Genomic DNA, 20,194 nt, shown 5'->3' on the forward strand with positions numbered 1-20,194 from the left:
AAAGAAAGAAAGAAAGAAAGATTTTTTTTCCTATTTCACCAATTATTCATTAATTCCATTTTCTCTTCCAGGATTCAACAAGACCCTACACCCCATTCCACTTAATTCAAAGATCCCTAAAATGTTTCCCTTTACTTCTGAACACTACTGTTTGATTCTTTACTGTCACTATCTAGGCTTCCTCATTGCCCCACAGGCTACAGGAAAGGTAAATATATTTCACTACAGAACACAAGTGACAAAAACAGATGACCTGAAGTAAGAACTAGGGATTCTCAGAAATCTAACATAACAGGAATTCATCTTTACAAATAGGTCTACCTATTTACACACACACACATACACACACACACACACACACACACACACACTCTCCTACAAAACGAACCTGACCTAATATGCTGCTTCTCCTATAGAAAAAAAAGACCAGGCTGGCGAGATGGCTCAGCAGGTAAGAACAGGTAAGACTGCTCTTCCAAAGGTCCTGAGTTCAAATCCCAGCAACCACATGGTGGCTCACAACCACAGGTAATGAGATCTGATGCCCTCTTCTGCTGCATCTAAAGTCAGTTACAATGTACTTTTATGTATAATAATAAATAAATCTTTGGGCTGGAGCTAGCAGGGACCAGAGTGAGCAGAGCCAATCAGAGCGAGCTGAGGTTCTAAAATTCAATTCCCAACAACCACATGAAGGCCCACAACCATCTGTACAGCTACAGTGTATTCACACACTTAAATAAATTTTTTAAAAAAGGAAAAAAGAAAAAGAAAAAAGAAGCCGGGCGTGGTGGCACACGCCTTTAATCCCAGCACTTGGGAGGCAGAGGCAGGTGGATTTCTGAGTTCGAGGCCAGCCTGGTCTACAGAGTGAGCTCCAGGACAGCCAGGGCTACACAGAGAAACCCTGTCTCGAAAAAAACAGAAAAACAAAACAAAAAAACAAAAAATCAAAAAGAAAAAAAGATCTGCTTCTTCAGATCTGGTACAAAGTCCTTTTTCATCCTTCTTATAGGCTGCAACACAAGTCTGAGAGGACCCCTCCACTATACCTCAGAACAAAATGCTACCAATCCACCCAGGATGCTGGGAGGCCAGGAAGGATGACTCATCTCATTCCCTGGTTTTCAGGCCTCTCTGATTGTTAAGGCAGCAATCTACTGCATGGTAATAATCATCTCTACTTTACCAGCATTAGTCATACCTTGATTGTACAGACTCACTCTGTCTCCATCTTCCAAAACTCCCAAACCAACAGCCTTGAGCAATGTCCACTTCCTAGGACTAAGGAACCCTATGGTGTGGCTCAGGTAGAGTGCCTAACAACAAGTGGGAGTCACTGGGTTCCATACCCATCACTGTAAGAAAATAAAAATCCCACTAATTGCAGAAATCATTGCAATGCTGGTACAAATGTTCAAATAGGTCCACAGTTTTCTAAAAGCTGTTAAGGCAGGGCATGGAAGCACACACCTGTATCCTAGCACTCAGAAGTTGAGGCAGAATGATTCAGAGTCCAAGGCCAATATGAGCTACACAAAGAGATTTTTATCTCAAAACCAAAGGCATAAGAAAGCAGTCCTTCTCAGAGCTGGAATGGGGAAGAGAGGGAGGGAGAGAAGACAGGAAGGCAGGAAGAAGCAAAATAAGGAGGTGAGGGCTGTCTTTTGTGCATATATTATCCAGACTATACCACATTCTCTACTCCTATGGTCATTTTGATAGTCAAGTTAGTCAACATTAAATAAAACTAAAATCTTGGCTTCTCTATCCTACTAGCTATATTGCAAAAACTGACAGGTAATAATGCAGAGTACACTACTACATGGCTTGTGTTTCAAAAAGCCCAAGCTATCAAGCACAGGCCTGTGATACCAACTACTTAGAAAGCTGAGGCAGGAGGATTAGAAGCTGAAGGCCTGCTTAAGCAACAAAATAAATTCAAGGCCATACCAGACAACTCATAAAGACCCTATTTCAAAACAAAAATCAATTAAACAAATCAATGGGATGAGTCTATAGTCTAATGGCACAGCAACTGTCTAGCTTATGTAAGGTTTTGGGCTCAATCCCCTGGGACATAAAACAAGTCCGGGTGCTAATTCAAACTTAAAATGCAGGCAGAGGTGGGGGGATAAGGGGACAGACATAAGAGTACATTCCAGAGTATGCTGATAACATAAGCCACTGGCATTGTAGCAGCATCACAAATACCATAGTTCTTTCCCAAACCCAAGAAACAAACATTTCAAGGAGGTGTTAGAGAAATGAATAAGCAACAGACTCTTTGCTAAGGTATGCTGAGATTAAATGTGAAAAACAAACCAAAACCAAAGCCTAACAGCCAGACAGTTATTTATGCCTGTGAGTCCAACACTTGATAGGCAAAGGCAAATGATCAGGAATTCAAGAGTAGCCTCAGCTACAGAGTGAGTTTGAGGCAGCCTGGGTTATATAAAATGCTGGTTAAACACATGTACACACCCACACACAAATGAAACTACATTAAAAAGTCCAATTAGGCCTCCACAACAAAATAGGAGGGAAGACAGAACTGAAATTGGCTGATGGTCATTCTGGAAATCTTTAACAAGTAGCTCTGCTACAAATCAAGGTAACACACCAAAAAGGCATACTCTTGCCACCCTAGCACCTTCAGTGCAAATCAAATTGACAACTCATAACAATAAAACAAGTCCTTACCTGGCCCTGAACCCTTCAGCTATGTGCCACTTATTCACATTGCCTCAGCTTCCTCATCTGAGAAATGGGAGCAAACAAAGTATCAAGTTCACAAGAATATGTGTTGTCTGCATGGTGCGTGGCAGACAGGGAGGACATAGTGCTGGATGCTATTATTATAGTCATCTATATACAGCTTGGAGGATCTAGTTTCTCTGGATGAAACCTCAAAGAGTTTCTTTCCCTAAGGGTCAGCTCCCAGGGGAGAGGGATATTGTGCAGATTGCTGTATTAGGAGGGGAGTTTATGAAGCCTCCTTCATCCTAACAGACACCTTCCAACCATGTCCTGTGGGTTCTAAGCCAGCATTCAAGAGGGCACCTGCAGAAGTGCTGCAAACTGGAGGGTCACTGTAGGCCTTGGGCACCCAGGTAGTTGCTAGTGCCAGTTTCCCCAGCCACAACCCTTCATTCAGGCCTCAGGAGACACCCTAGCACACATGACATGCTGGGTTCAATCCCAATACTGACAAGGTAACAACAACAACAACAACAAAAGGAACCAGTCTCAATTAAGCACTCATATGCCAGGCACTTTACTCAATAACACTAACAACAGGAACAAACAAACCTATCTTCAGAAGGGAAAGCCAGGTCAGACATGGCATACATGCCTTTAGTCCCAGCACTTGGGAGGCAAAAGCAGAGGCAGGTAGATTTTTGTGACTTTGAGGACTACCTGATCTAAATAGTGAGTTCCAGAACAGCCAAGACTACATAGAGATCTTGCACTTAAATAAAAAGAGAAATTTTTGTAACCTTTTTTTTTTTTTTTTTGATTTTTGAGACAGGGTTTCTCTGTGTAGCTCTGGCTATCCTGGAACTCACTCTGTAGACCAGGCTGGCCTCGAACTCAGAAATCCACCTGCCTCTGCCTCCCAAGTGCTGGGATTAAAGGTGTGCGCTACCACCGCCCGGCTGAGAAATTTTTAGAAAAAGAAAATAAAGGGAGGGAGGGAGGGAGAGAAGGGAGGAAAGAGGGAAGAAAGGAAAGGAAAGGAAAGGAAAGGAAAGGAAAGGAAAGGAAAGGAAAGGAAAGGAAAGGAAAGGGAAGGGAAGGGAAGGGAAGAAGGAAGGAAGGAAGCTAACAAAGGAAGGAGACCCAGGCATGATGGCTTTACAACTGTAATCTTAGCACTTGGGAGGATAGACAAGGATTATTTTGAGCTTCAAGCAAACCTGCACTGTAGGGTAAGAGTAGCCATAGAATGTAAGAGGAACTGTGAGTAAAGCTCAGGTGATACAGTGTTTGCCTAGCATGCAGGAAGCCCTGTATCTGATTTCCAGCACAGTGTGGGTCTTCATACGATACACACCTATACTCTCCTACTCAAGGTAGAGGAAGGAATATCAGAGGTTCAAGATCATCCTTGGCTATATAGCCAGTTCAGTACCATCCTAGAACATGTGAGGACCTGTCTCAAAGCAAGCAAACCAACATTCCACTCTTCAGAGTTCTACTGGATCGCAAAAGACACATTCAAGTTGTCTCCCTAGCAGTAACTAGGAGCACACTAGTAATGTATTTGTCTAATGGAATAGCAGGAAGCTGTAAAAAAACAAATCAAAAACAAACACCCCTCTGTGTTAATATGAATGATACAGACACAAACCACAGCATGGCAATATTCATGCATGCAAAAGGAGAAGGCAACATATCTAAGCCTCTGGTAACTCATGGATGTCTCCAAGGAAAGGAACAGGTCAACTGGGCCAGAGGCAAGGAAATAGCAGAGTGCTTTATGACTACTGACAAGGAACTCCACGAACATGTCACTGTACTGAAACAAGTGACATGTGCTGAACCACCATTAGAATTTGTAAACAGGGCCGAGAAAATCCAAACATTGGAGATATCAAAACATGGACCCAAGATGCTGCAGAATGAGCAGGAACTTACCAAGCAGAAGGACTAAGAGGGGCACTTTAGAAATAAGAGTCAGCTCATCAGACACTAGAAGAGAAAGAACACTGCTCTTGAGCCCTGGTGGCTCCCCTTGGATGAGGAGCAGGCATTTAGCTGGGAAAGTATAAGTTAGGGAGGGCAAGAAAGGCCAGGGCAGGGCAAACTGCTAAAGGTTCTGCAGATCACACAGAAGCCCTGAGGGTTCTTCTGGTATTTTAAGACTTATTTTTATTGTATATACACCATGTGCATGCAGTGCCTACAGATGCCATAAGAGGGCAACAAAACCTCTGGAATTTGCAAGACCATTTGGGGCCCCTGCAAAAGCAGCAAGTGCTCTTTACCTCTGAACCATCCTCTCCATCCCCAAGCCCTGAGAAATTTAAACCATGGGAAAACAACAAAGTGTTTCCCTGTGACCCCAATGGCTTACAGTGAGGCTAAAAGTAGAAAAGACAATGGATACAGGATTCCTTGGCCTTCTGCAAGCAGGCACAGTACACTTTACACATGACATCAAACCAATACTTATTCTTTGGAAACTGTAATCCCTATTAAGTGAATGCTTCTATATGCAATTACTTTTCATCCACTGCCTACACTCCTTATAAATACCCTGTTAGTTATTAATAGTAATAATCTGTTTTGTTTAAGGTGACATGGAGGGACACTGTCAAGAATCTAAGTCTCTTAAAGTACCTGACTACATATTCTTTTTTCTTTTCTTTTCTTTTTTTTTTTTTTTCGAGACAGGGTTTCTCTGTGTAGCCCTGTCTATCCCAGAACTCACTCTGTAGACCAGGCTGGCCTCGAACTAGGAAATTCATCTGCCTGTCTCCCAAATGCTGGGATTAAAGGCGTGCGCCACCACTGCCCAGCCTGACTGCATATCCTTGCTGCTATCATATAAAGCAAGATTTTAGAACACACACCTCCATATGTCCATGCAAGTCCATCAACTTGGGATGTTCGCAACATTATTGGGATTTTCCAACATTATTTCTTGGGAAATAATATTTCTAGTCTGACCCTTAAGCCTACTTTCTCCCTCAGCCCCTTCCTGAACAAAATACAGGGATATGTGTTTGGTAAACTTTCCTACCACCATCCTCCAGTTGGTCCTTAAGAGGCAACTCCAGGCATCATACCACTAACAAAGGCATTTGGTGAGCGTGGACCATGACCTAGGCAGGCATTCACTCTTCCAGGCTTCCCAAACCCACCATTAAAGCCTAAATGTGCACTGAGACCCTATGAGTAGTCACTTGGGCAGTCTGCTCTGCTCTCCTCTTCCCAGGAGGTAGCTGAGTCACCAGAAGCTTGTCTTGCCTAAGGGGAGACGGAAGGGGTGGGCCTCACAGCCTGCTGAGAGAGAAAGTGGCCTGGCCTAGGGCTGGAAGGTCTGACAAATAGTAACAACTGATACTTCCCCAGTGACCTGGAGTTAACATCTCCAAATATAAGATACTTGTTGATAAGACCCCAAAAGTCGCTGTGACCTGGGGGCAGAGACAGCTGTTGCAAAGACTAAGAGATAATAAGCTCAGCAGCAGGTCTGCTCCACTTACTGCAGCAAATCCAGCCTGGGGCAACCTAATGCTTATCTGGACATTCCTACAGTGTCTCTCCTCTCCACAAGCAGAGCTCTCATTGCTGTACATTTAGTCTATGATGGTAGAAGACTAAGCAGGCAGAATCAGTATTGAGCCCATTTTATATACAACTCACAATAAAAATAACCAGCCTCATGTCATAAGGTTGGTAAAAAACCAACTGAAAACAGCAGGGAAAATGTTCCTTCCCCTGGACAGTTTGAGAAATCCCAATACTCCAGTAAGAACCAAAGTACTCAAGACTGCATCCTCTCTAGGCTTTTCCTCAAGACCTTTACAAGAAAAGGGGATGGCACAACAACAGAGTCTCTTGTAGCCCAGGCTGGCCTCAAAACCCAAATGCCTGATTTTTATGCATTAGAACCTAGGGTTTTTTGTGTGTTAGGTGAAAACTCTCTTAAGTGAGACATGTAAACAAGGCTGATCTTGAATTCTAATCCTCCCACCTCTGCCTGCCATGTGTTGAGATTGGAGGTGGACATCATCATGCCCAACTTACCATATTTAGTCAACAAACACTAAACTCAAGATTATCTGTCAGACCTACTCTAGAAATAAAAATAATGCAACAAGCTGTGGATATGAACCTAGAAGCCCTGGATTCTTCTTGTCTTGAGACCAAGACAAACTGGCAGAGCTGCCCAAAGTCTTTTCTTTCTTTTTTTTAAGATTTATTATTATATATAAGTACACTGTAGCTGTCTTCAGACAGCACCAGAAGAAGGTATCAGATCTCATTACTGGTGGTTGTGAGCCACCATGTGGTTTCTGGGATTTGAACTCAGGACCTTCAGAAGAGCAGTCAGTGCTCTTAACCACTGAGCCATCTCACCAGCCCCAAAGTCTTATTTGTTTTTTCTTACTTACATTATTTTCTGAAATGGGGTCTCACTTCCTAGTGGTCTGCCTGCAGTCCAGAAGTGAAGGTATACAACACCACACCCACCCTTTTTTTTTTTTAAATAGAAACTAGTCCGGCTAACCTCAACTCAAGACCCTGAGCCTCCTGAATGCACAGATTAAAAGTATGCCCCCACTCCCAGGTCCAAACTTTGCAATTTTCTGGTCATATACTCCCTCAGCACTGCAAGTGATCATCAATCAGGTCTTCTGGAACTAGTGCTCATAAGCACAAACTAAGTGGCCAATAAAAATGCATGCTGTACATATAGGTGTTCTGTTAAATAGCTAAAATAAAAGCAATGTGGTACACATAATATTCAAATTATTCATTTTTCCCTGTGGTGCTGGGAATGAAAATCAGACCTGTGCGTAGGCAAGTGTTCTACCACTTAGCTACACACTGGCCCAAATTATTCCTTATTCAAGAGAAACATGAACCCAACCAGCTTCCTAAAAAAAATTTTTTTTTCCTCAGATGAAATCTGTCTTAGCCCCAGTCAATGCATTCTTGCATTGAAATGTTTAGTCACACTTAATTCTTTAAGATAAGATCAGGAAGAAAGAATCAGGCCACTGGTCTCTCAAATCTGTACTTTCTGGTACAGAAACAGTGTGCTCCTTGTGTTACCTGTAAGGGAAGAGGGGCCTTTGTTCCTCAGTGGCCCACATACTCGGCAAGAAGGACGCTCAATTTGTGTAACTGGCACCCTTAACTTCTCATCACCCAAACAGTGGCTGAATGAGGAGGTAAAAGAATAAATAAAACTTCTATTCTCCTACCCAAGAGCTACAAAGAACCAGCCTGCCCTCTTCTGCTTAGCAGCTCCTAACCATGTAAATTATTTGAACAGATGGAATTAAAGAGATTAGCTATTAAGTAAAACTATGGGTTTTTTTGTTGGTTTTTTTTGTTGTTGTTGTTGTTTTGAAACAGGATCTCCAGCTCAGGTAGGCCTGAGCTCCCAAGCTTGTTGAGGATGAATCAGAACTCAAGATCCATCCATTTCCACCTCCCTAGAGCTTTCTGTGTTGTTTATTTAAATTACTTAACTCTTTAAACACATTTTGGCCCATAAAAAAGAGAAGACACAGGCCAGATATGGTAATACATTCCTGTAATCCCAACACTTCACAGAGGCTGAGGCACGAGGAGGATCTCCAGCTCAAAGTAAGCCTGGAGAATCTAGTGAGACCCTTGTCTCTTCACTGTACTGACCACCACTAAAGCACCCCAAAGTGTGAAAAAGACATAATTAGCCTCATGGCTATTCCTAACCCTGACCTGACTCTTTCTCCTTAAACCAAGAACACACTAGGGATTTCCTGGGCATAACTATGCTCTAACTGCCAGCCACCAAAGTGACTCTAGCTCTCTTCATCAATGGGAGAGGTCACTTTGTTGTGTGGAACATTCTGGAAAGGGAAAGGCAGACCAGAGAAGCTGTCCACACACAGGACGGTTGGCCAGGTAGCCTCAGGACAGTCCCTCCCTCGTGTGCCTCAGCTCCCCACTGGGAAGGTGATGCTGAGAAGGAGAAGAGTACTTACTTGGCAGGCACTGGTACAAAGCAAGCAGTGGCTCTTGTTAATAATTAATTTGATTACTCTATGAGAAACAGTGTCTGCCCTGGAGGAACTAGAGTCCAAAAGATCTACTTAATTTGTTTTTCAGCATAATTTTCCTTTCGATTTTATATAGAAAAACATATGGCATACTGACTTGGTTAACATTTTCTTTCTAAAATCGGGAGTAAATAAAATAAAATAAAATTATTGGATTTGGTGGCCCCTGACTTTAAACCCAGCAATAAGAGGCACAAGCAAGCAGATCTCTGAGTTCAAGGCCAGCCTGGTCTACAAAGTGGAGTTCCAGAACAGCGGGAACCACACAGAGAGACCCTGTCTCAACTCCCTCTCTCTGTGAAAAAAAAAATGCACTCCAAAATTCTGTCCATCAGTCAGCATACATGCATAGTGGCATGAATGCACAGCACCCTCCCCCTAAATCTGCCATTGTTAAAATAATAATTTTTTTAAAAAAAACAAATATAGTAAAGGAGAGATGATTTAGTTGCTAAGAACACTGGCAGTTCTTCTAGAAGATAGTTTCAGTTCCCACATAGCAGCTTATAACCATCTTTAGACCAGGCAGGTATGGGGTACACAGACGTATCAGCTGGGCTTTAATCCCAACAGAACTGATGCAGACACGCAGATCTCTGTGAGTTTGATGCCAGCCTTATGGACACATCAAGTTCCAGGCTAGACAGAGTTAAGTTAAACCCTGCCTTTATTAAGGGAATTTGCTGACCTTGCTCATGACCCAGGTTCAGTTCCCAGCACCCACATATTGGCTTACAACCATCTATAATTCCAGTTTCAGATCCAATGTCCTCTCGTGACTTCCTTGGGTATTAGGCATGCACGTGGTGCAGACATATATTAAATTAAAACATTCATATGCATAAATCTTTGAAACACATACATATACACAATTTACAACTCAGGAAACAGTGGTCCTTACCGCAAACCTACAAAGATAGCTCAAACAGCACTTCAATGTGTTCTCCCTTCCACTCTTTCCCATATATATTTTAACTAGATTCACCCTATAGTTCTACATCTTGCTTCCCCCAACACTTAATTTTATATGCACTTTCCCATGTCAAGTATTCTTGAAAAACATACTTTTAAACTTTTTTATAAGGAATAATTCCCCTAAGGTTGAAACATTTAGACTTTCATCTTTTAAATACGTAAACATCACGATACTCAACATGTTCATATAGGATCATGGTTGGCATCTCTGCTTCTTAGCCTATACTAATAGGGCAAATAACCCAGTGTGGTGGTATATGCTAGTAATCCCAAAATTCAGGGGGCTGAGGTGGGAGGCATCTGGACTGGAAGGCTAGCCAAGCTACATACTGACACCCTTCCCTCAAAATTAATTAATTAATAGGGTGGTGTTGGTAGTGGTGGCAGCAGTAGTGAACACCTTTAATCCCAGCACTGGGGAGGCAGAGGCAGGTGAATTTCTGAGTTGAAGGCAAGTCTGGTCTGTAGAGTGAGTTCTAGGGCAGCCAGGACTATACAGAGAATCTGAATAAAAAAAAAAACATAATTATTTAGTTAATTAATCCATGACTGCACAACTCTTAAAATTGTGTCTGAATGGCTGGCATAGTGACACATATCTTTAAATCCCAGCATCCAGGAGGCCAAGTCAGAAAGGAAAGGTCACTGTGTGCTCAAAGCTACCAAATTCTACCAAAGTATGTTTCAGGTTAGCCAGGACTACAGTGAAACTCTAACTTTTAAAAATCTGTGTGTGTGTATGCACATATGTGTATATATGCATGTATATATACACATATGTACTATATATACACACATATCAATTTATATATCATTTATTTGGGCTAGTAGTTAAGAGCACTTGCGACTCTTGCAGAGGCTCTGGGTTTAGTTTCCAGTACCCATATTAGAAGCTGATACCCCTTTATACCTAGCTCTGAAGAGCCAACCAAATACCACTGTCCTCCATAGTCACCAGGCTGTTGAGCGCATATATGTACGTGTGTGTATATACATTATATATGTATGTGTATACACACACACACACACACACACACACACACACACAGAGGTACTCTCAAACCCACCATCCAAAAAAGTAATAATAACAACAACCGCATCTTACAAAGATCTGTGCACAAGAGAGTATTTCTTTTTTTTCTGTTGTTTTTTTTTTGTTTTTGTTTTTCGAGACAGGGTTTCTCTGTGTAGCCTTGGCTGTCCTGGAACTCACTCTGTAGACCAGGCTGGCCTCGAACTCAGAAATCCGCCTGCCTCTGCCTCCCAAGTGCTGGGATTAAAGGCATGAGCCACCACCGCCCGGCCTTTTTTGTTGTTGTTGAAGAGAGTATTTCTTGCCCGGCAGTGATGGCGCACACACACCTTTAATCCCAGCACTTGGGAGGCAGAGGCAGGCGGATTTCTGAGTTTGAGGCCAGCCTGGTCTACAGAGTGAGTTCCAGGACAGCCAGGGCTACACAGAGAAACCCTGTATCAACCCCCCCCCCCCAAAAGAGAGTATTTCTTATTAGCAACACATCACAAGTCCAAAAGCTACTACTGCCATTTTCCAGTTTTAGTGGCTTAATACTGGGCACATGCCAACAGCTGGGGCTCACTCCTGTAGTAATCAGAAACCTTCCTCCCCTTTTCATTGTTCAGAAAGGTTTTTATCTGCATTCAATTGACCAATCAGAGGGAGACATTTCTTAGAGCGCAGCAACATTAAAAAGGTATACCAGGATTTCAAGCCATGGAGAAAGTGATCACCAGCTTCCTGTGCTACCTTAGTAGGCATTTCTGAGAATACAGGAGGTGGCGTCACTCTCCAGTATCAGGACCCGGGCCCACCCCCACCCAGGTGGTCCTCTTGCTCTGAGCCATTCTGCTGAAGACACAAATTCCAAGACTCCAATAATCTTGTCTTAATGCAGCACTGACTTTCATTTGTATACAATCAATCTGTTACTGAACAAAGTTCTCTTTAATTACCTATGGCAATTAACTGTGATGATTTTCTTTTGTCTCACACCTAACATAGGCTCCAACAGATAAACCCATGATTTTGACCTTTCATTTAAATGCAGATAGGAAAATGTTCAATCTAACTACACATGTACTTTTTTTTCCTTACTTTTCATTTTGTGTGTCTGGAGTTTTGCCTGCGTGTCTGGTGCCCACTGAGGCCAGAAGAGGGCATTGACTCCCTGGAACTGAGTTACAGATGGTTGTGTGCAATCATGTGGATGCTGGTAATAGAACCCCGGGGTCCTCTGCAAGAATATGTTCTTAAATCAATCTTCTGTATGTGGAAAGGCTATACATTAGCTATAGCTGGCTAACATACTCTAACCCCAACTCTGTTTTCCAATTGCAACTCAGTGTTACTAAATAATTATAGTGATCTGGGCTAGCAAGATGGCTCAGTGGATGATGGAACTTGCTGCCAAATCTGACAACATGAGTTTGACTAAGTTCAATCCCCAAGTCCCACATAGTACAAGAAAAGAACTGACTCTTGTAAATTGTCCCCTGACTTCCATATATGTACCATGGCATGAACAGGTGCAGTATGTACACACGCACATATACATGTACACACACACACAAATAAATGGACAAATGTAGTGATTATAGTCAGCACCGAAACAAAACTAAGGAGAGCAGTGTTTTCTATCCAAATACCTGCATTTCTATGTACTTTTTAATGTTTTACACATTAGCTGACTGCTGTGCTAGAAATGGAACCCAGGACCAGATGCATGCCAGACAAAAGACTACCACTGAGCCTACACACCCACCTTTTTTTTTTTCCCCCGAGACAGGTTTTCTCTGTGTAGCCCTGGCTGTCCTCGAACTCAGAAATCCGCCTGCCTCTGCCTCCCAAGTGCTGGGATTAAAGGCGTGCACCACCACTGTTTGGCCATAATTTTATTTTTTAGTTGTAAGTCCACAAATTATGGCAGTAGTGTCTCCATACATTTCCAGTTGCCTAAAAATATTCTCAAGAGAAAATTTTGGCTGAGGCTGTAAGTCAGCTCATGTCCAAAAGCATGGTTCCTGGGCTCCTCCACAGCACTAAAAAGACTCACTCAAGAGGTACTTTATCTTTTTTGTCTCCTAAAAAAACCATGGAGTTAAGCAGTCAATACTTGACCAAACATTTGTACCTTCTTTCTGTTAGACAAATTTAATTTTACCTAATTTTGTGATATCTGGATTTGAATCTGGAACAGAAATGGCCAAATTTCTCACTATGCTGCCTACACAATATGGCAGAGCAGGAGCCATCTGATATAATCCCTTCATTCTGCAAGACGGGAAAAACAACTTTCCCAAATCACATAGCTGGTAGGTCAAAGGGTCAGGACAGGAGTTTCGTCAACATTGTTTTCTAGTTGGTTTGGTTTTGGGGGGATTTTTTTTTTTTTTCGAGACAGGGTTTCTCTATGTAGCCCTGGCTATCCTGGAACTCACTCTGTAGACCAGGCTGGCCTCGAACTCAGAAATCCGCCTGCCTCTACCTCCCAAGTGCTGGGATTAAAGGGGTGCGCCACCACCGCCCGGCTGGGGGGGATGTTTTTGAGACAGGATCTCTTGTAGCCCAGGCTGGCCTTGAACTCAATTAAGTACTTGAGGATTTCCCTGAACATCATCATCTCCTCCTTCCTCCACCTCTCAAGTATTGAGATTACTGGTGTGTGCCACTATGCTCAGCTTTGTCAATATTTCTTTACTGCATGGGAAGCTTTCTGTCAATGGCTCAATTTCACTACAGTGGCAGGGAAGAGGGCAGTCCCAAGGAGGAGAACACACACAAGTCACAACTGTTGCAGAGTCTGTAACACAGCAGCGCTCCATTCATAAGGGAAGGTGAAGAAGTTAGGCAAGTTGGCTATTTCCAGCAAAAACAAATATTACATTCTTGTAATGATGTTCCATGGCTGAATGGACCCAGTTCTCCTCTAAGCTTAGTGATGTTCAATATCAGAAATGTCAATAAATGAAAGTCACATTGACAGGGGCCCATTTATTTTCAAGAATTCTTTATAGATAAAGTCTGATAAAGTATTATATTAAAAGTTAAATAGAAATAAACTTTTGGGAAGATGAACACAAATGATTTGTTTGCACTTCTTAATACCAGCAATTCAAGTACTATTCAGACCATTGCTAGATCAACAATGACTCAGCTTGAAAAATTCCCTACCATTTTATAAAAGAGGTGTAAGCTGAGTTATGCAGTTAACACAGTCTGGAGAGCACCCCCCACCCCTGCCCCGTGTTATAAACTAATTTCCATATGAATGGCTTAGAAAGTGGCAGTATTTATTTTCCAATGAAAAAAAGTATCCACAAAGGTAAGCCCAGGAAAAGCCCTATCTCAATTCTGTTTTTTGTACATGACAAGGACAAGGAGGGATCCTAGCACAGCCCCAGGTACTGAGCACTAGCCCCAGATCTTGCAACACAGTTTGTTCTACCGTCAGGGTTGGACTTCAGTCTTCAGACAGGGATATCCCGCTCAGTGGCGAAGCAAGCTGTCCCCAACCCTAATTAAGATATGGCCCTGATAAAAGGCAGGCCTCTGCTCGTGTCCAACGCTCTTGTAGCAGAAGCCTGCCACATGAGCCCAGGCAAGCCTTTTACTTTCCCACCTGCAAAGGCTGCACTGATATTCTACACTCCACTCCACAAAACTCCAGGGTCCAACATGTTATTTCTGCTAGTCACCTTCCATCTACAGGCAAATAACCTTTGGGGTTTGTGAAAGGTAGAAAATTTAAATTAAGTGAAGTAAATGATTGCTCAAACACCACATGGATTGGCTAAATTACACCAGATGTGGTAGTGCATACCTACAATCCCAGAATTTTGGAGACAGAAGCAGAGAGATGACTCAAAAGCTACCCTCAGGTATATATCTAGATAGAGGTCTGCCTGGGCTATGTGAGAGCCTGTCTCGAAAAAATAAAAGTAAATGAACAAGACACTGTTTAGATTGCCAGGTGGCAGGCAAATGACAACAGTCCTACAAAAATCACAAGAAGGGCTTGCAAGAGGTTCAACACCTTTCAAGAGACCACATCAGACCAAGGTTGGCAAAGCAGTCTAGCTTAGTCCCTACTACCTTGCCCACCTCTAGCTACAATGATATAATCTGCTGTATTGTCTCTGGAAGATCGACCACATACATAGGCATGAGGCCACAACCAGCCACTAACTATGCAACCTGCACCCTTTCCAACCGTCCTTTTCTGAAAGTCACTCACTATTCAGCCCAGACACCTTCACCGATCTGTGTGGTATGAAGGAATGAGAGTTTCTGACTTGTTATTTGTCCAGAGGCATCATCAAACCAATTAAAAAAAGAAGTCGATGGGCAAGGAAAGGAGACACTGAGCACAAAGAAAGGTTAGGGTTTTTTTTTTTTGTTTTTTTTTTTGTTATTTGAGACAGGGTTTCTCTGTATAGCCCTGGCTGTCCTGGAACTCACTCTGTAGACCAGGCTGGCCTCGAACTCAGAAACCTGCCTGCCTCTGCCTCTCAAGTACTGGGATTAAAGGCGTGCCACCACCGCCTGGCTAAGAAAGGTTAGTTTTAAAGAGGGGAAGGGGCTAAGAAAGGACTCTCATCAAGCTAGTTCTAAAAATCTAGACAGGCTAAGAGCTCTTAAAGACATGCTAGTGCATTGAAAAAAATCATCTGCTGCCATCTCTTGCTTCACACTCCGCCCCAACTGGCAAAGGAACTGTTCCATAAGGCCAAGGCTACCACCTCACATTTCTGTAGCACCCAATTCCATCACGAAAGCAAATGTCAATTCTGGGATTGGAGCCTCCACTACCATCAGAGAAATCTGACAGTCCTGAAACATTAGTTCCCAGCTTAGAAGGAAAATCAGCTCTTTGTTCTGTTACTCCTCTTCCTATTATTTGAACTCAGCTTTGATGCAGAACTTTTTAGGCTGCCAGTGTTAGGAAGACTCTGGAAACACACGTTGTATTGGTGTTGCACACACAGTTGTTCCTATTCTTAAATAGGTGTTACCTCCACATAAGAATGAAAAATAAGACAACTGTTTGTACTGACTCTGAGAATACAAACTCTAAAATAAATACAGGAAATTGTGACATGAGGCCAATGAAATACCATTAGAAACAAACCAAAGTGTCACACAAGCATCAAAATCCCCACTGTTCTTCTCAAAGCTTAAAGTCCTATATAGCTCAGTGGCAGAACAAGCCAGCAACAACGTTCAAGACACCAACTTCCAACTACACAACAGAGAACTGACAAGACCTGAACCCAGAAAACCTCCAGTCCTATAAAGCATCCATTACACACCAAACCCCCCATGTTCTTGTATACAAATACCCTAACACTGGATGAGTCAATGATCTAATTCTGTAGCTGACAGTGAAGATTTTTTATTTCGAATTTGTTCACACAGAACTATTTCTAAGCAGGTGCTGAAATAAACAGTCTGATCATAGCTCAGTTAAGAAAGTCCTTCCAGTAAATGTGCCTTCACAGCTGAATAGCTGTCTTAATATACAATTGCCCTAGGCCACAGGGAAGAAAACAATGATAACAACAACAACAACAGGCTTGTGATTTAGATTTACCCAAGAAATAGAATTAAATAAACCAACACACCAAAGGTTCTCCTCACCCAAGTTAAAGAACAATATGGTTAGATAGCTCTTTTGTAAAATGCTACCTCTACTTCTGAGTCAATTTCATTCAGGAACTTGAGGAACACAGGGTTAGAAAAGGTAAGAAAGGCACAATTCACAGACAAGAATCCCAAATGCACTTCTATCAACCAGTCCCTGGCAGCCCTCTCCAACTCTACCCAACCAGGCTGCTCACAAAGGCTGGGGGCTGTCAGAACTCACCACTGGTTCCCTGCACAGGCAGCATGGATCTGCCCAGATGCACTGGGGTCCTGTGGCTGGGAGTGCCGGCTATACCAGAGGGCAGAAATCTGACTGACACTTGGCACTCATCCTTTCAACAACCACAAAATGCTTTCCAAACCCCGGTTCTCACCATTTTGAAGACCAGGAAGCTAGAGCCTTCCAGGTGTCAAAGATGAAAAAGGAAGAAACCCACTAGGTCTACCTCGAACCCCAAGGCTAGGAGAGAAGGCAAGGCTACTGCTTGAAGGTGAGAGCAGAGCCTGTAAACACCAAAGGTGGCCTCAGCAACCCCTGGGACCTGCCAAACTTGACAACTGGCATTTCCTTGGCTTGGAGTAAAACAAGAATATGACTTTTCAGCTGATGAAAAAAAACAAAAACAAACAAAATACACACGCCTGAATGTTCTGGGGGTGGGGTGGGGGTGTGCTGGTGTGTGGTGTGAAGGTGGAAGAGTGCAGAGTGTACAACTGTCTACAACTGCTCAGAGAGGAAAGGAGGGAAGTGAGAAGAATAGAGTCAGGAGCAGCTGCAGTCCCCTTTCCCAAGGGCACAAAGCTGTGAGGCCCAGAGAGGGAGCAAAGAGAACGTGAATGGGGCAATAGATGAATCCTACCCACCATCACTAACCACGATACGAATCAGAGAAATGGGGAGACACTCCCAGACTACAGGGAGGGGCAACCAAGCAATCCCTACCTCTGAAACAGATCTCAGGAGGACTTTTGAGGATAAAATTCAAAACACTCAGGACTCCACAGAGAATCTGCAGACTGGATCAGTGCCTAGAGTAACTCAGCTCAACCTACACTGGCAAATGCTGAGATGCACATTAAGACAGGGATGTCCTCAATAGAGAACTTGGTGGTGGATGGGAAATCCTGAGAAGCAGGCGTGATATGAGTTAAGTATTAGAAAGAAAATCTGACAGGGTATGAGGAAAAAGGCAGAAAGCCACAAAGGAGAAAGGCAAGAAGGAAAGAGGAAAGGAACTGGGAGATGGGCATCAAAAGAAAATGAGCACCTACACAAGAATTTGTAGACTCCAAGAAAAGGGAGATGGGAATAATAAGGAAGGAATGATACCTTCAGGTTAGAACTAAGGAAAAAGACTTGAAAGGTGAGAGGCAGAGCAAGAAAGGTCAGCGGACGAAGAAAAAAAAAATCTATTGAAAGCCTTAATGGGGAATGGAGGACTTAGAATTAAGAGGGACCAAACGTAGGACACTAGGAGATCAGTGTTGAAGATGATCACTTTGACAGGGACAGCAACAGTAAAGTTCAAAACGGTTAAAAGATATGCAGACAAATGGACAGCTCCAAAAGGGAGCTATAAGGAAAGGGCACCAAATAAAGAGAAGGGGAAAAGCCTGTGGAAAAAAAAGGCAGAATGGGCAGAGTCATCTAACGTGCAGAGACACACCAGGAGCAAGGAGGACACAGGCAGCAAGTCCTAGGTGGAGATGAACTTACTGGAGATGGGCTTGGGGGGGAGAGGGAGCAAATGAATGAAGCAGAGCAGAGGGGCATTGAAATAAAGGTGGGAAAGAGGGAGCAGAGCAAGTACAGGTGAGTGGAATCAGGGTTAGGGCAGAGGTCTGCTAAAGGGAATGGCAAAAATGAGACACCCTAAGGGACATAAAGGAGGTAAAAAGAAGAGGCAAAAAGCCAGGCACCACAGGGGAGTGCATGCAAGATCAGAGCGCCTGCACAGGGGCAGAGTTGGCAGGCAGAAGGGTCTGGAAAAGAGGACAGAGTCTGAATGGCAAAAAAACGGGAGCAAGCACTGAGAAGGGAAGGAAGCGAGCAATGAGCATCTAAATCTGAGAACCGTAGCAGCAACCTAGGGGCATCCCAAGGAGGTGCAGAAGGTTCGGTGTTGCGGCCCGGCAAAATGTGGGGCAGCTGGGCCCAAATTCGAGAGGGAATGATGTCCAAAGCAAAGACCGGGAGGGCAGCAGAGCAGTGCCTACATCCACAGAAGGCTAGTATGGATCTCCAAGGAGGTGGAACCCCAGGTCCTAAAGGGACAGCTCCTGGAGATGCAAGATGTTCTAAGGCAGGGATACTAACAGTAGATAAGCCAGGAGGAGGATGGGGATTTCCTCCCAAAAGTGATGCTAGCACAAACAGGTAAGGTAGAAGGGCCACGGATGTCCAAAGTGAGCACCAGAAGGGATACAGAGGGGTCAATGCGGAGGTAGGTTGTTCCAGGAGCACAGCCGACTCCAGGAGGTGGCGAAGTAGGTATGACTGGGGGTCAATGGGGGGGGGGGGGGGAAGTGGGAAAGAAGACGGCTCAGAATTGGGAGTCGGATATCTCGAGGAAAGGCTGAGAGACACCGAGATCCCTCATCGGGCTGTGGTGGGGCGTGTGTGGAGGCAGACGCCGGGATTGCAGGGCTGCAGGGACACTGGCGAATAGGAAGGGCAAGGCGGGCCGCGCGGGCCGGGCCCGGGCATGCAGCGGCCGGGACGCGGGGACCGCGGGGCGCTGGGGGGGCGCTCCCTCCCCTCCCCCTCCGGCTCCTCCATTGTTCGCGGGCTCCCGGCCCCGCGGTCCCCGCCTTTCCCCCCACCCTTGGATCCCGCAGCGGGGCGGCGCCCGGCGCCTCGCCCGTCCCCACATTCCCCTCCACCAGCTACGAGACATTTACCAGCCTTGGGGGCGCCCTCAGCGCGGCCCCGACCTCCGCGATCCCGGCCGCAGCGACGGCGGGCCCGGCGCCATGTTCCCCTAGCGACTCGTTCCTGAGGCGGCTGAGGCGGCGGTGGCGGCTCCGGCGGCGGGGGGCCGGGCGGACCCTCCCTCGCGGGCTCCCTCCTCCGCCTCCTCCACCTCCTCCTCCTCCCGCCGCGCCGCGGCTCTCCCTCGGGGCGGGGGGCGGGGAGGAGAAGGGGGAGGGGCGGGAACCAGGGGGAGGGCGGACCAGCCTCGCTCGCTCCCTCCCTCCCTCCCGCGCAATGGCGGCGGCGGCGTTGTCGCCTCCTTCTGCGGCCGTGCGCGTGCTGGAGACCCTCTCGCAAGTGCGCGTGCGTTTCTGAGGGACGAGAGGCGCCCGGGCGGGGGTTGGAAGGTGGATAACGGCCCACGGGGCCGAGCGCGCCGCGAGGACTGTAGCCCGGGAAGATGGGCACGCGCGGACACCGAGGGCGCGAGTGCGCGTGCGCGCCTGGGGAAAAACGCCGCTACCCCAGCGGCGGCGGCGCCAGATTTCGCACAGCGCGAGGACACCGGTGGACTGGCACCGGAGGGCGCGGGGTGGGCTTAGTGCGCGTGCGCAGGGACGGCTGCAGCCGGCCAAGCCATCGAAGGGAAGGAGGGGCCCGCAAGGGGCGCGCACGGCGCTGCGCGTTCCGGGCGACAGATCCCCGCCACCCCTCCCCACACCGCGCCGGCTCCAGGAGAAAGCCAGCTCGGAGAGGCATGGCCGGGCTCGTAAGGGCGGGGACTTAGGGCTCCATCCCGCTCGCGCGGGACCTCACTAGCCAATGGGAGGCAGAGGGAGGTGGGTACGCGTCTTCAAG

General features: G+C 45.3%; 1 protein-coding gene across 1 annotated transcript in view; it reads right to left on the bottom strand.

The window, feature by feature from the left end:
• Arhgap35 (Rho GTPase activating protein 35) overlaps window positions 1-20,063 on the bottom strand; it is a 117,099-nt gene extending 97,036 nt beyond the window's left edge. Inside the window, exon 1 of the mRNA XM_031385455.1 lies at window positions 19,324-20,063. The gene's annotated coding sequence lies outside the window, so the exon portion shown is untranslated. The remainder of the gene's footprint in view (window positions 1-19,323) is intronic.
• Between the last annotated feature and the right edge of the window lie 131 nt (window positions 20,064-20,194).

Source organism: Mastomys coucha, unplaced genomic scaffold (assembly GCF_008632895.1).
Source record: "Mastomys coucha isolate ucsf_1 unplaced genomic scaffold, UCSF_Mcou_1 pScaffold21, whole genome shotgun sequence".
Classification (NCBI taxonomy): Eukaryota; Metazoa; Chordata; class Mammalia; order Rodentia; family Muridae; genus Mastomys; species Mastomys coucha.